Below are 15663 nucleotides of genomic sequence, written 5' to 3' on the forward strand. Positions count from 1 at the left end.
ATGAGGAGACTTTGCTATTCACCAATGGTATTGGCGATGCTACCGATACTGCCAGCTTTCTCGCAATGAAGAAAAAGATCACACATTGCTGCGTGATGTCTCATAAAACTTGTCTCGTCAAGGCGTCACGAAAAAGTTTCGAAAGATGTTCTCGAAAAGAGCTCTTGCTTCATACCAGTCAGAAGCATACCTGTCATTAAAGCACGCGTATGTTTGATTGCAAGCCACTGTGAAATTGAGAAGCCATGTATTGAAACGCTACTTTATGTACCTGTTGACCCCGCAGGGGCGTCTGCGTCAGCAGGCGTTTGTGTGTTGCGACACCACGTACCCGAGCACACGAGGTTTGGACCCTCCGGCGTCTAATCGTGCGCGGCTTAGCTGTGTCCGGTGAAATGGGGATCCTGGGGTTTGAGCCAATGCCGGGTGTTTGGACCTTTACGGCTCCTCGGCGGTGGCAACACACCTCTTTGGCCTCAGCTTCATGTAGACGGCACCCCTGGCCTGGCCCACCCGGGGAAAATCGGTAGTTGCCTTTTCCTATTCTCTTCTCCCATCTTCGTCTTTCTCTCTCACCTTTTAATCTTTCCTGTCTTTGCTTCACTTCTTTTCATTTCCAAGTTTCCCGGCAGCAAGGATTAACCTTGTGTGGCTAGGCAGTCTTGGTTAGGCTGTATTTGGTTATAGCAGCGATGTACGGCTGGCTGTTGACAGGGCTTCCCTTGCAAGAGCTTCTGTCACGTCCCCATGTTGGGCTCCATGGCGGGTGGTTGGCATCGTTGCTGAAAGCGCGATCTCTACTCATGGAAAATGCTTTCCCTAAACTCCCTGATCGCCCTCAGAAACGAGGGCGCACCGAAGATGTCTTCCAGTTTTTCGGACGCCAAATCCAGAACTTCCCCCGTTTCCACGTTATTCACTCTGAAAAGTCAAACCAGTGCGAACCATTTCACCGTTCCTTGTTTCAAAGTGTTTGAATGATGTTTTTGGTCCAGGTTATAAGGCGTCGAGGATAGCAAGCGGTGACCTCCTCTTGGAGCTCCGCGATCAGAAGTAATATGAAAAACTACCGAAACTAGTGTCATTTGAGGAGACCCACATAATAGTAACCCCGCACCTTACTATTAACACCACTAGCGGCGTTGTGTCGGACGATGATTTCCTGGAGCTTACTGAGGCTGAACTCTTGGAGGGCTTCAGTGAACAGAATGTCATCAATGTTAAACGAATTAAGATGAGGTGGGATGGGATGGCAAAGAGATCCAGACGAAGCACCTAATACTCACCTTCTGCTCAAGTGTACTTCCTGAGTTAATCGAGGCCCCTTATATGAAACTTCATGTTAGGCCTTGCGTGCCCAATCCCCTGAGATGTTTTAAATGCCAAAGGTTGGGCCACAGCTCACAGAAGTGTCGAGGCCGGCTGACATGTGCGAAGTGTAGTGACAATGAACATTCCTTTGAAACGTTTTTAGACCTATGAAAGTTTTTATACCTATAAATTCATAGCACATCCTCTTTCCAGAGGATGCAGATGTCATGGTAGTTTTTCATAGCACATGCCTCCAGGCCCTTGCATCTCAAGGGTTCTGTTAAGACAGTAGTGCTTGTTGCAAATGTTTATCTATGACATATCTCACTATATAATCATTATTTCACAATGTATCTTTCATGTTCATTGTACTGCTCATTAACCATTGGCAGAATTTTATCTCACGTAGGTTTTATCCACTTTACAGCGACTGCTTTTTAGGCCCCTTTACAGCCACGTAGCAGTTACCCTTCGTCGTTCATAGCTCCACTGCAAACTCATTAACATTGGCCTGGCGCTCTTTGGCCACATTTGGACCTTGCGCCACAAAACACCACATTCAGCATCATCATCATGTATATGTTAAAGAAATAAACCTTCACCGACATTTGGTAACTATTACAAGTGACGTACTCTTCGTTTCTATTGGCAATTTAGTTTTACGGGAACATTTTTGCGTCTTTAAATGAATATCAGTATTTCTGGCTTTTTCCATAAAGAGAGCGTCACCGACTTCTTTATCGATGCCCTAAACTGCCTAAAACCCGATATAGTGCACTTCGTATACATTTAACATATTTTTTTGCTGTGACACCGGACAGCACTGTGTTTACGCAGTTTGCAGCACTTAAGGTACTCCTCACGCTGCGCACTCTTGTGCAAAAATCGGGTTCGTGCACACAGACCACATTGTTGGTGGCATGAGGACATATATGACGGGCTCATTGCGCCGTAACCGTCACATCATGGCATGACCATTGGCAATGCCATCTTTAATAACCTGTTAGTCGTCAACTCAAAGAAACGAGGCAGTGCTCTCCGTGGTGGGTCAGTGGCTATGACGTTCAACTGTTGAGTATGAGGTAGCGGGTTCAGTTACCATTCATATCGTGATAGGAGCGATTGGAAAACGTCCATGCACTTAGACTTAAATGCCCGTTAGAGATCCGCAGGTAATTGAAATTATTTCGAGGTATTCTACTACAACGACCCCATAGCCTCTGCGTTGCTTTGAGATATTGAAACTCATGAATAAAGCGAAGCAACATTGGTTTTGTTCATACTTAAGGACGAGGACCAACTGGGAGTTATGTGTGCTTATGGCTCACAATCTGTTTCGGAATGATGGACGTTTTCGGCTAAGATGGAAGTATGAACCAAGTGATGAAGCCAGAATCAAAAGACAATATGTGAAAGTGTTGTAAGAATGAAGCACCAAAGAAAATTAAAACGTAAAAGTTGCTTAGTAAGGCGCAACCGAAAAATAAGCTCAGGAGCTTACGATGATAGAGTGCGTCAAAAGAAAAGTAAGCCCCAAGCTAACTTAAACCAAACCAAACGTTGTTTTTATTTTTGCGACGTTCTCAGCCTTTAGCGGGTTGTCGAATAATTCATAAACAAGTCTTAAAAAATGAAAAAAGAAACCTTTCGCTCTGGAACACTGGATTTTAAACTTTTAGAATCGCTCCAAACCTACGCCTGTTCTTAGGGACGCACGTCACCCTAATGATTAGTTACCTCGCTTGTCCTTTTAATCGGTTTGTCGGCGACTGTTATAATCGCCGTGCCCCTGATGTTGACATTGTCCCGACGTTCGATACGTGAACAAACAAATTGTAAAATTACGCGACTTTTTATACCCGAAGTCCATTTAAGAAGTGACCGGGAAGTAAAGCCAATAAGAAGGGCTGTTACTGTAAGCATTATTGACAGGTTGAATGCATTGAAAATAATGCTTTTTCTGAAAAAGACGCCTCCATTTTTTAAATTGTGTATAGCCTGTACAGGGTGTGCGAACTATCATGCACCAAAATTTAAAAGCACGTGAACACTACGTAGCTGGACAGAGCCAAAGAAATGTTGCTTCGTCGCTTGGAGATGCTGAGAGTATTTCTTGAATTGCACCTAATTACATAATTAGTCTTAATTATTTAACTTCTCAGCTATTGTAATTAGATGAAAAAAGTCAGTGAGAAAATTGTACAGCAACATGAAAAACTCCCGATACACCTTTCTGTTGCTCAATACATGCTACATGAAAGTTTTTTTTCGAGTGAGAAAGAAACCCGCAATATTGCCGCGCGATTAGCCGCCCGAAGCACTTTGCGTGTACTCGCGGACTTGTTTCACACTCGGAAAAACACTTCTATGTAGCACGTATTGAACAACAGAAAGCTGTATGGGGAGTTTTTACTGTTGCTCTACAATTTTCTTCTTGGCAGCCTTAACCAAGTTATCTTAATAAAGAAGTTGATTAATTATTTCTAGTTATGCAATTAGGCGGAATGCAAAAATATACACAGAGTGTTCCCAAACGATGGCAAACAACATTAATATGGGTTCTATCTAGCTGCGTGGCCTTTTCATATTTTAACATCTTGGTGCATGATCTTTGGGGCACCCTATTTAGCCAATGGGATGGAATATTTCATTAAGAAAGTGGGGCAGTAGTTTATTATTGAAAATGGAAGACAAGTAGTGTCAAACTTATATACATGCTAAACTGCCCTGGTGAAGTAGGGCCAACGAGAGGTAAACTGTCTGAAAGCAAGGACAACGATCCGGTGTAGCATCGGTAGAAACAAGCATCACATTTCATGCACGAAACTTATTCAAAAAGCTGGGTCACTGCGCAGACTCAAAGTTTATTGCGCTCAATCCAATGCAATAGTTGTCCTTCTATAGGGGTGTCCGTTGTAAGCCGATAGTCAAAATAAGTTGAAATTTCTACTATTTGCCTGTCGCTTTCTATGAGTGCAGGAAATTTTTTCGCTTGCTTGTCGTGGCTTCTGGGTTTGTTCGAGACGTTTGAATCTGTTGGAGATTTCAAAACGTACGAGGTGTTTCAACCTGTAGATGAATTTTTTATGCATAGAGGTGTTGTCTAGAGTCATGTCGTGTAGACAAACTTTCATGTGGCCTGGACCGAAGCACTCATTTGCAACCGCAACGCTCGTCGGAAACAAAAAGTGGTACACAAAAGTCGTTATCTTTATGTTAGCGGAATATATTTAACGGTGCTAACCATTTTTTACCTCTCTTCGTGAGTGTTATAACTGATGAACATAAAAATGAAATTTTATTTGAGGGCGCTTTCGCCAACTTCCCACAAATCTACGAGTATTATTCACAAAGTGTATTAAAAACTGAAACATTTTTAGCCAACAAAGTAGTTAGCTTGTTTTGGCCTGTGGTCGAACAAACAGTGCCAGTTTCCTGACTAGTGCCTCGTTTTCTAAAGGTGATCAACTTGCTCGACCTCATGCATCTTCGTTATTATTTTGAAGAACAGGCTGTTTAAGTATTTATGCCGTAAAACCAATGAGAAAACAGAAAATGAACAAAATGCTATCGAGAAAAGTCTAAAGGTCAGGAAGTAACAGAAAAACCGCATAAATTTACTGTTCACGAAGAAATAATGAAATCACTGGTCACACTGGAGAAAACGCTTTTGAAAGAAACAACATCCCTTTTTCTGTCAACACGCAACGCGTCGCATTGTTGCAGCAGGCCAACCAACGTGCACATACGTTTATTCCGCGCAAGAGAGCGCGTGAAGCGATGTCTCAATGGCTGTCACGCGACTCTCGCACGGAATCTGTTTTACGATCTTCCACATCGGCGCTTCCGAGTCGCCAGGGAGTCTGGCGAGCCCTCAGTTCCCGAAGGTCTAGGTGAGCCAACCACGTTAAAGGTGACCGTTCGGTCGAGGAAAACAGTCGCCGCCTCGCCCTAGCGATGCCCCCGGAGGCGACCCGCGGCTTCGGGGAAGACGTAGTTTGATTTCAAGTCAAAACACGATTGCTATAGCGTTGGAAATTCCTTCCTGGCTTACGCCATACTCGGCAACAGTGAGCTGGCCGCCGCGAAATGTGGGTGTCCCTAGTGTTCAGGATTGAGCCGTCCGGTTCTTAATTATGGGCAACTGAACGTTTCTTTAATGATTCATTTATTCCTGTGATAAGAACAGGTCAATACATGTGCAAGTCACGCTTGACTCGGGCGTGTTTTGGGTGATTGCCAAGATGGACGATGTGATAAACGATGACGTTTGACGAGGAACGCATGATATGACCTAAAAACGTCACAACAGCGTGTCCCACTAAGAGTGGCCGTTTCTGGAAAGACTTCAAAAGTTATCTCACCTATGTGAAATGCGTAAGAGACGAAGCGTGCTGGTGATGTCGCAACGAACACGCGCTAAAGTGTTTCAAACAAGCTGGGGACATGTCTAAGATGTTTTGTACCTTCAGTGACACAGAGGCGCGTCTAATTGAAACGCCTCATAGCGCTCTAACATGGGCAGTCAGTTCTGAAGTAGCATTTACAGCGCATTTTAGCGTAGAGGTGCAAAACAACATATAGCTGGAATAAGACTTTTTCCCGACAGACTGCTTCTTTATCTCATTTAAGATCTTGGGAAATAAGCAGATTCAAGCGGTACTTTATGCCTAGCATGCTTGCATACTTAAGTGTTCGTATAGCAAAGCTTTCGTGCATGTTGACTTGAATGCCGTAAATCTTCTTGTCAGCATTCATGCTTCCGCCAGTGGATAAAAGAAATGTGTATCTGCTTGCTAAAACCACATCAGCATACAGCGCGTGTGCTGAACAGCATGGGCAGAGGTCCTGGTTGATGAAGTTCAGGAGTCAAATGCAAAATAATTATCATTGGGCTTAAAGGCTACTATAGTAACGCTACAAATCATCGATGCGCGACAATATATTAAACCTTAAGCCTACGGAAATCTGTTGCAAGTAGCAGCTGCTAGAAAGGTGGGCCGAACCTAACTATTGATTTATATACATGTGTCAAAAGGAAATAATTAAGTCAATCCTTTGTACAAATGTAGGTTTAAGCATGAGAGCGCGTCTTTGTTCAAACATGGTGAGTGATTTTTATTGAAAATCTACTGGCTCATAATTGCAACCCTCGTTTATGTGCGTCACGTCTATGAAGCATCGTGGTTACGCGGGAAACAGCCAAGACTACTTTCGCATGCGTCGATTTTCTCGTGGGACGCGGCGGATTTAGCGACTTACGCAACCACAAAACGCTGTCTCTACTGGACTCATAGTGACAATGCAGAGTCCGTTGAAGGTCGTATCATCGTGAGTGGTTTCTCTATAGTTTTCTTTTTGCTTGCATTAGCTCGAAAATCTTAGTGTGTGCTAGCTATGGCACAAACACTCATCTAAATATTACTGTCTTCAAAATGCATTATCAATTTCTTACCTTTTTGATAAGCAGTAAGGTGGCTTTCCTGCAATCCCCAGTCACTAAACAATTGGGGTCGACAATTTTTAATGCGAAGCATTATTTGGCTCGTCCCAGGCACATTGATGTAGGTAGGTAGGTGAATTCCTGTCGCCTCACTCAGCTTGCTTTATCTCTACTTTTTCCTTGTCGCCACAAGCAAAAGGAAGTGGACATAAAACAAACTGCGTTAATTTTATTTTATTCATATTGATGACCATTCCGTTTGCTATCAAGCTACGCTTTATTTCGTATTGTTTTCTAATGTTTTCTAATGTTTTCTTATTGTTTTCTAACCCCTAACTTGACGTGGAATAATCACAGTAACCATATTCTCGCTTCTGCAAACCGCTCGCTTGGTTGCCTTAAACATAACCTCAAACATGCTCCCGTACACTTACGCAAATTGGCATACACAACACTAATACGCCCTAAAATAGAGTACGCGTCAGCCATATGGGATCCCCATCAGGCATACCTAATAACTGACTTAGAAGCCCTGCAGAACCGTGCTGTACGCTTCATCTTTTCAGATTATTCACGAGAAACCAGTGTAACAGCATTAAAACATCGCGCCGAGCTTGAAGCCTTGTCACTTCGCCGTAATATATCTCGTTTAACACTATTCCATAAACTTTACTATCACGCATCTCTTCATAACGAGTTCATGTGTGAACCCTCAGCCATCTTTCCGCGTCGGGATCATTCTTGCAAAGTAAAAAGCATAATGTGTCATTCCCTCGCATTTGGTCAGTCATTTATACCTCGCACCGCGAAAGAATGGAATAATCTTCCATCACACATTGTCACCGAAACAAATGCCTCAAAATTTACAGACGCTCTACGCAATACCATGAATACATAATATATCACGTCTGACTCTCTGATTTGTAAACATTTTTTTTAATGCGCCGTTAACCAAAGCTTCCACGACAGTGTCCCATTTTGTACAAATCATTTAGAGTTGCTGTACTGATAACTATCATTATTTTTGTGTTTGTACGTTGATGCACTGTAATTAATTTTTTCCCAGTTTTGTTTTTCCATTGTAATTACATTTACGCACTGTTCACCTCACCTATGTAACATTTACCCTATGTAATACCCTCCCTAGAGGGCCTTTAGGGTTATTGTGAAATAAAAATAAATAAAAGACCAGTAATAAGATATGTATTTTTTGTTTATTACGTTGTTTTCTGATTGTTCTAAGTGTTGTCCTTTGCTGTTTGAAGTCCTTTATTTACTTACAGTACATGTCCCTCTTAAACAATAGTGAGGAATGTTTCATTGTAATGCGCATGCTGTATAGTATGAAGTGCCTCCGAGTACTGTATTATGCTGTGTTGTTCGGTACCCAAATACAAGTTTTCTACATTGTTCTCATTCCCTTGGAAGTTATTCTTCTAGGAGTAGAATGACTTCCTTATTTCTGACACAGAAATCGGCCTGTAGAGTGCCAACGGTTACGATAAATTATATGAAATAAAACGGTGGATTTCACTGGTTTTCACAAACGGTGGGCGAATACCAAATTTTTCGAATATGAATCAAATACGGATAGACAAACGCACATCCACATATTTGCAGCAGAAATACTTATTTCATTATAATTAGAGACCACACTTGTGCTGACTAGGGCAAAAATGACATGTATCTTTCAAGGAACAGGATCAGCTTTAAACGCTAAAGAAAACTGCGCGATAGCCTGTCAAAATTATTAGAGCCTTGTTGCAAACAAGGACTCCGAGAAAGATTGGCCGCTGTACTATTAGCTTTCAAAAACTACTAAGTGATTGGCTAAAACAGATCAAAAGATGCAAAAAAAGGAAAAAAAAGAATGCTGCTGGAGGACATGTGTGCCGTAGACACATCTAAAACGGGCCGTTGCAAAGAAAACGCACTTGTACCGTAAAGGATTAAAATGCTGCGTGACTAGAGTGTTAAGGATATTAAAGAGAAAACTGCGGGATCGAATCCCGGCCACGGTCGCCGCATTTCGATGGGGACGAAATGCGAAAACATGCGTGTACTCAGACTTAGGTGCACGGTAAGGGATTCCAGGTAGTCCAAATTATTCCGGAGTCCCCCACTATGGAGTGCCTCATAATCAGATCGTGGTATTGGCACATAAAGCCCCATAATTAAAATTGAATTCACTAAAGAAAGACAATAAGAAAAAAATCACAGGTTGACACGTAGGCTGCCGTCACGAAACCGAAAATAAAGCTGGCATTACACATTTTGTTTCTGCTTTGCTTATAGAACTTTTGTTGTTTTCACATTTCTGATGATTTGCAATATTTTGTTTAGCAGAGGGAGAACAATAACTAAACATTGACAGTAGGTTGTTGCGAAATATTTCGTTAGTTTCGAGTATTCTAAAAAGACCGGATATTTCGTTTCCATATAAGAATACGAATAGTTAGTGTGTAGTATTCGTTTAGTATCCAAAAATTCGAATATTCGCCATCCCCGTAAGTTTAGGCTCCAACTTTGGTGCCATGTCTAACAAGATGAAGAAAGATTTTAATGCCCTTCACGACTAAAACTCCCCGGCCGTACTCCTCCATCGTGATGTCTTCGTTATGATGAGGGTTCATCCACACTCGCGAAACTGCGTAGACGCCTCGTGACGATGATTCACACAGTTCGGTTGGATTTCAGTCGCTGAAAGACGTTCTTAATACGTATCCTTGAATCGTTTCCGGCTGCTTTCGCTTCTGCCAACGGGAAAACATCTACGCAGGTAACAGATTGCTCACTAATTACCCCGAGTTAATTCACGAGGTTTTGTTTACTTTCTTTTGGGGTCACGAGTGCATTATCAGGAGAGCTCGTTATCGGCCTACGAAACCACGAATTCCTAAGAACCTGAACACCATAGGCGATTTTCGCGGTATATGTCGGAAAGGACCGCATCATGTTGTCACCACTCAATCGTATTTCGACACAGGAACGCTCATTATTTCCGCCTCAGGCGAATCGTGACAAGTGTCTTTGATCTGGCCTTCACAGGGACCAGGGTGTGGCCTGTTTAGATTTCTGCACTCGGTGACTGTCACTAATAGAAGAACTTAGTAGGATTGCTAAGAAAAAAAGTGTGTCGAACGCATATTTTCGCATCTTTCTGAAGCAATGCGGTCAACTGTTTTACAGCTAATGGTGACACGTACAATTTTTTTGCGTTCATGCTATGAAAGGTTGATTTTCATGAAAAGCTTATGTTTATGCACCGCAAAGAGTTGCAACTTAATTGCCATGCAGTTGTTATGTCTATATCACTACATTGCTGACAAGCTATGCCGAAAATCAAGCAACACATTAGGTCCATGCACAGCGTGAGTTGTATGAGCAGTGATGTCACAAGAACTAAGGCGATGTATCATGCTTGCCGAAGGAAGAATGGAGATGACAGGCCCATGTACAGAAAAGTACGACAGTACCAAGTAAGATTGAGTGATTCTGTACATCTTGTGCCTTAGTGAGCCATGGCCATTTTGGGGGGACTTGTCCGGAACGGGTACACGTGCCGTGACACCTATTGAATGCTTAAATAATTGTAAAATGTAATCCACCATTGAGTTAACAGATCAGTGCGCTTTAGAGGTGCCGGTTAGGCCACGTTATATGCTCAGGTTACACACAAGCAGTTATTTTAGAGCGCAGCTCTTAAGTGCCCGTTCCTGCGTTGAGTGTCGGCGTGCCTTGGCGTCGCCACAATCGGCGTAACCTAGTGAACGAGCAGAGCGAAGGTTTAAAGAGCGTATGCGGAGCGCAGCGGTGGATGAAAAACGAAGAGAACAGGAGGAGGAAAGATGAGGAGGAGGCTTCAATGAAAGCATGAGATGGGAAGTGGAGGAGGAGGGTATGGCGAAAGCGTTAGTAGAAAAGCGTAGTGCCGCTCTGCGGCTCCGATGGCTACGTGATGGCGCCAGGGCAGCTCGCTTCGCCTGTTCAGCGATGGCACGCGTCGAGCGCGTCCAAGGACATTATATATGAAAACAAAGCGCTGCATTAGCGGAGGTCTGTTTGCAGTGGCTGCGGTGAATCGCACCCTCGCGTCACCCACGCGCTCTCTCTCGCGATCTTCTGATTGACGCAGGCACTCGCTCCACACTTCGCTCCGCTTGCAACGTGCCGCACGAGACAGATTGTCCGCGCTAGCCAATGGATACATCGCGAAATGAAAACACGTATAGAGCTGCCCTCAAATTTCACATTATTGAGCATAGTAATCGTCGGTAATTTTTCGTTACGCAGTAGTAGTAGTAGTGGTAGTAGTAACTTTACTTGTCCTTTCTAAAGTGAAAAGGGCTGCGGGGTAAAGGGATAGAGGAGTCTACTCGAAGTAGTCCTCCGCCACCCTCTCAGCCCACTTCAGTATGGCCTCCTGAACGTCGGGCCTGGCGCTGCGTAAGGGAGCCCCCCCTCCCCCCCCACTGCTACTCCTCACTAGTCAATAAATTATTCAGGGAAGGAGGTAATAGGTGTTCAATGAATCCCCACATAATGGGGTTGAGATTGGTCTCGGCATCTGAGTAGAAGCGGCAGGCCGGGGAAGGGTAAAGAGAACGATGAATGACATGAAGAAAGCGAGAGGAGGAAAAGGTGCGAGTCTGACGCAGAATCTCGCGTTCTCGTGGAGAACTACGTGCCAACGGAGGAAAGGTCAGGCGCTCGAGTGCGTAGCGTGTACAGACGTCGTGGAATGTGAGAAGGCGATCTATCGCGGAAAACAGCGTCTCGACGGCAACGATTAGCGATTCACCTAATGACTGCGCCCGGTCCGTTAATCCTCGGGCGCTGGCGTGATCACTTCACAACAGGGCTGGATATTCTTGGCCAGCACACAAGGGTTATATAAGCCCTTAGTGAGTACCTTCTCACATGTTTTGTATATATATGTCATGTTAATGTGTATTTAACATATGTTCCAGTGTCACAAGGACAACTCATGAAAATCGCATTGCTTGTATTTGTACAATCGCTAAGATCAAGAGCAAACAAGAAACAAGAACAAGCGCTTGCTGTCATTTTTTGCACTACAATGTTATTGATGCACATGTGTATGTATGAGAAATGTCAACATGTAATGTTCCAAGATGCATGCGGAAATGTTTGCCGGTGAGGTGCAGAACCTTCGGGATGAGGTTCTGGTATGAATAGACTGCGTTAACTAGACTATAAGGACTGCGTTCACTAGACTGAGTTGACTAGGATGTTTTACAAAAAAAAAGAATCGAAACGAAAATTTCTTCTATAAATTGCTTTCAACACAACAATAACATTCGTTTTCATATGATTTCACTGGCTATATAAATTGAAAAAGTCAATCTTTATCCAAATTTGTATTCACTTATATACGGTAAAGCTACCATCTCTAGCGTTTTTATTTACAAATAGTGCTATCTCATTTAGAGACATAGAACATATCAAGACAAAAATATGAACTAACATGGTTAGGCACTTTTTTCTGAAATTCATTAGTCAGCAATAAACGCAGAGAACCATCTAAGTTATGCCATAATTCAACAGTGTGTGAAAAAAAAGAAAACTTAAAGCAATCTATTATTGGAATGAAGGGATATTATACGGAAAGTAACGCATCATTTTACATGTTATTGTATTAGGGAAAAAGTAAAGAGACAGTAAGTTATATAGGAAACTTTTCTGAAAACCTTAGTCTTGGAAAGGCGCTGATCATGGGTTAGATCCCCAGAACAGCACAAATACTTCTTTAACAGCAAAACTTTCTGACAAACCCTAAAACGGTTTCCTTGTAGCATCGTGCTGCAGTCGGGTGGATGACAGTATTCCCTTTACGAATATTCCTCCATCCACTTTTTGCACCTCGGCAGAACTAATTTAGCGTCACTTATTTTAACTTTGACTCTCTGGTCACCGTTAATCTTTCAAGCATAAATAACCTATGCGCACTGTATCCTTCACACAGAAGAACGGCATATGCACTGTAGGGTTTTTGTGAGGTTTATTACTCGTGTCAGAATCTGATAACAAAAGTACCTTGAGGAGCGAGTTGATTGTGGTGTTACCAGCCAATCTTATTGCCCGTTATTCGGAAGTCACTTTGCCGGTAATTGGTGCTAATGCTCGTAAGCATTAAAGAAAAGGGTGAAATGTAGAAATGTTGATGTTGCTGAAGAAGTGGGCACATTGCTGTGCACATGCCGTCTTCATGACTACTTCTATTGGCTGATTAAAGCTGTGTCCGGCACAGAAACGTTATGTATCTGGCTTAATTTTGACGCGACGCTACGGTCGGTCATGATAATTCTTTAAAATGAGTTATACTAACCTCTAAAACTCAATTCGCTCATGAATTAGTACTGAAAATTATGCTATATATCTTACACAATGTTCACGTTGCGTCAATAAATTTTTGCGATGCTCTTGTGACTAATATAAAAGGCTCGTTGCTCAACTTAAAGAAGCGTATCAGCGCTTTGTACGGAATGGAATAACGTCCAGAAAGTATGTCAAAACAGCCAATGTTAACTACAAAAAGGTTGTCTGATTTAGATCAGAAGTACCGTGTTATCGGTAAAGTATTCTCAATAACTATCAAGGCAAACTGAATAAATTCTAAACAGATAACGCCCATCCTTTGCTGTCTAGAACAGGAAGCCAAAAGTTTGCATGGAAATATAAACGGTCATTGTCAGCTTTAGTGAACAGCTTAACGTTTCTAGAAAGCTATTTGCTTTTTTAGGAGAATATTACGCTCGAAGGTGCATATTTCTTGAAGGAAGCATATTTAGGTAAAGTTTCTTGGTTCATTTTATAGTTTTCTTGAGAACACAGCTATTAGCAAGCACATCTTTAGTGATAGCATAGGGGGTTGTACATATGAGCCGACTAGTTGTTTGTGTGTTCACCACAGCGACACGAACATCGGTGTGGAAAATGACTGCCCTGCTCTTTCCGTGCCACTGGAACATTCTCCGACAGGCACTTCAGGGCTAAAATGGCCGCGGTAGAAGTGGACGGCTGTTCTTATCGAGTGTTCCCTCACGGTATCTAAACCTTCATACGCCACATAGCTCTTGCGTGAGAGGACGTGTACATAAAAATTAAGTTATGTGGTTTATCGCCTAGAAAGTGACCTGATGGTTATAAGAGAAGATAATTAACAACGCTGATCGCATGTTGGGTCACTTACGTCGTGACTTTTCAGCAAGCCCCTTCATCTTTAAAGCTCTTGCTACATAAAACACTCATTCGATATAAATCGGAATACGCCACTCCAGTCTGGGATCCCAGCACTAACAATTTGGTTGCCTCTCTAGAAATGGAGCAGAATCGTTCTGCTCGCTTCATCTGTTCCTGTTATAACCGCACTGCCAGTATAACTTCTATGAAGTCTGATATCTCTCTTCCATCTCTAGCATCCCGCCGAAAAAAAATTCGCTTGAACTTTTTCCATCGGCTTTACGATCGCCCGACCCTCCGTGACGAATTCCTTCTTCAGCCACGTTATATATCTGACCGTGTTGACCATCGCTTTAAGGTTGGTATCGAGCCGTCATACTAAAACATTTCTTTACTCTTTTTTACCTGGAACTTCCCAAGATTGGAATCACCTTCCTTCCGGCATTGTTTCCATTATTGATCACACCTGATTTAAATCTGCCTTAGCTAACATTGTATAATTAGGAGTTACCATGCCTCACCATGCCTTGTCATATTGACTATTTTCATATTATGTTTATTATTATTTTATTGTTATTATGTTATTTTGTACCATGTTTATTCTCTACCCACTCCCCTCAGTAATGCTTCGGCCCTGAGGGTAAATAAATAAATAAATAAATAAATAAATAAATAAATAAATAAATAAATAAATAAATATTGCAGTGAAGGCCATGCCGCTTTTTAGCGATATGAATTCTACCAACTGAGGCTCGTTAACTTCTAAAAGAAGCATGGCATATGAAATTTTGCATTCAGTCTCATCATCCTACGGCCGCCTCAACTACGGCTCGAACCTGCGCTGGAGCGACAACGGCACCGAGCGAACGCAGCACGTGGGTTCGTGGTGTTGCCCAATTACCATTTATCTAATTAATGCGGTAAATTTGGCGTCTTGCTGCATATCTTACAAAGGCGGTAGCCCAGAAAAGATAGGGACGAAGACGAGGCCAGAAAGACGAGCACTGAACTTCGAACAACACGATTGTGAATGGTTCACGGATATATACGTGCTGTATGAGCCAGCGGTTATCATTTGCGCATGTGTAGATATGCCAGCTCTTTGTCTGAAAGTGTTATGGAGGCCGTGCTGACACATCTGTCCCCAAGTCTTGAAATTCGCCTGAATGCGCAGAGGGCGAAGTCTATCAAATTAGGTTAGGGTACGGAAAAGGATACTTTGGGCCAAACTGGGACATGTGTTAACGCTAGGTTAAGGGAGCCCGCACACAATGTAAGAAATGCGTGTGGAGGAAAGGATTTTTGAAGGTTTTCTGAAAAGTCATTGTCTGACTTGCAAGGACTGTTCGCCCGGCCTTGAAAACAATTATATTATCGAGATGAGCAAAAACGCGTGTGGCACGGGAAATTGCAGAATCCGAGCTGATTTCTAGACTTGGGGAAATAAGTGTCAGCATGACCCTCATCATGCTTTCAGACAAAGAGCTGGTATACTGGCGCATGCGCAGGTGATAACCCCTGGCTCGAACAGAACGTACGTATTCGTAAACAAGTCGCAATTGTGTAGGAAGGTCAGCGCTCGCCCTTCTCGCCCTGTCTCCGATCGTGTCGTCTTTTGCGCTGCCGGCTTTTCAAAGACCACTTACCTGAATGTCCTGAAAACTTTTTCGTTAAAGGTGGTGAAACGACATTCACAAATGAGAAGG

Source organism: Dermacentor albipictus, chromosome 10 (genome assembly GCF_038994185.2).
Source record: "Dermacentor albipictus isolate Rhodes 1998 colony chromosome 10, USDA_Dalb.pri_finalv2, whole genome shotgun sequence".
Classification (NCBI taxonomy): domain Eukaryota; kingdom Metazoa; phylum Arthropoda; class Arachnida; order Ixodida; family Ixodidae; genus Dermacentor; species Dermacentor albipictus.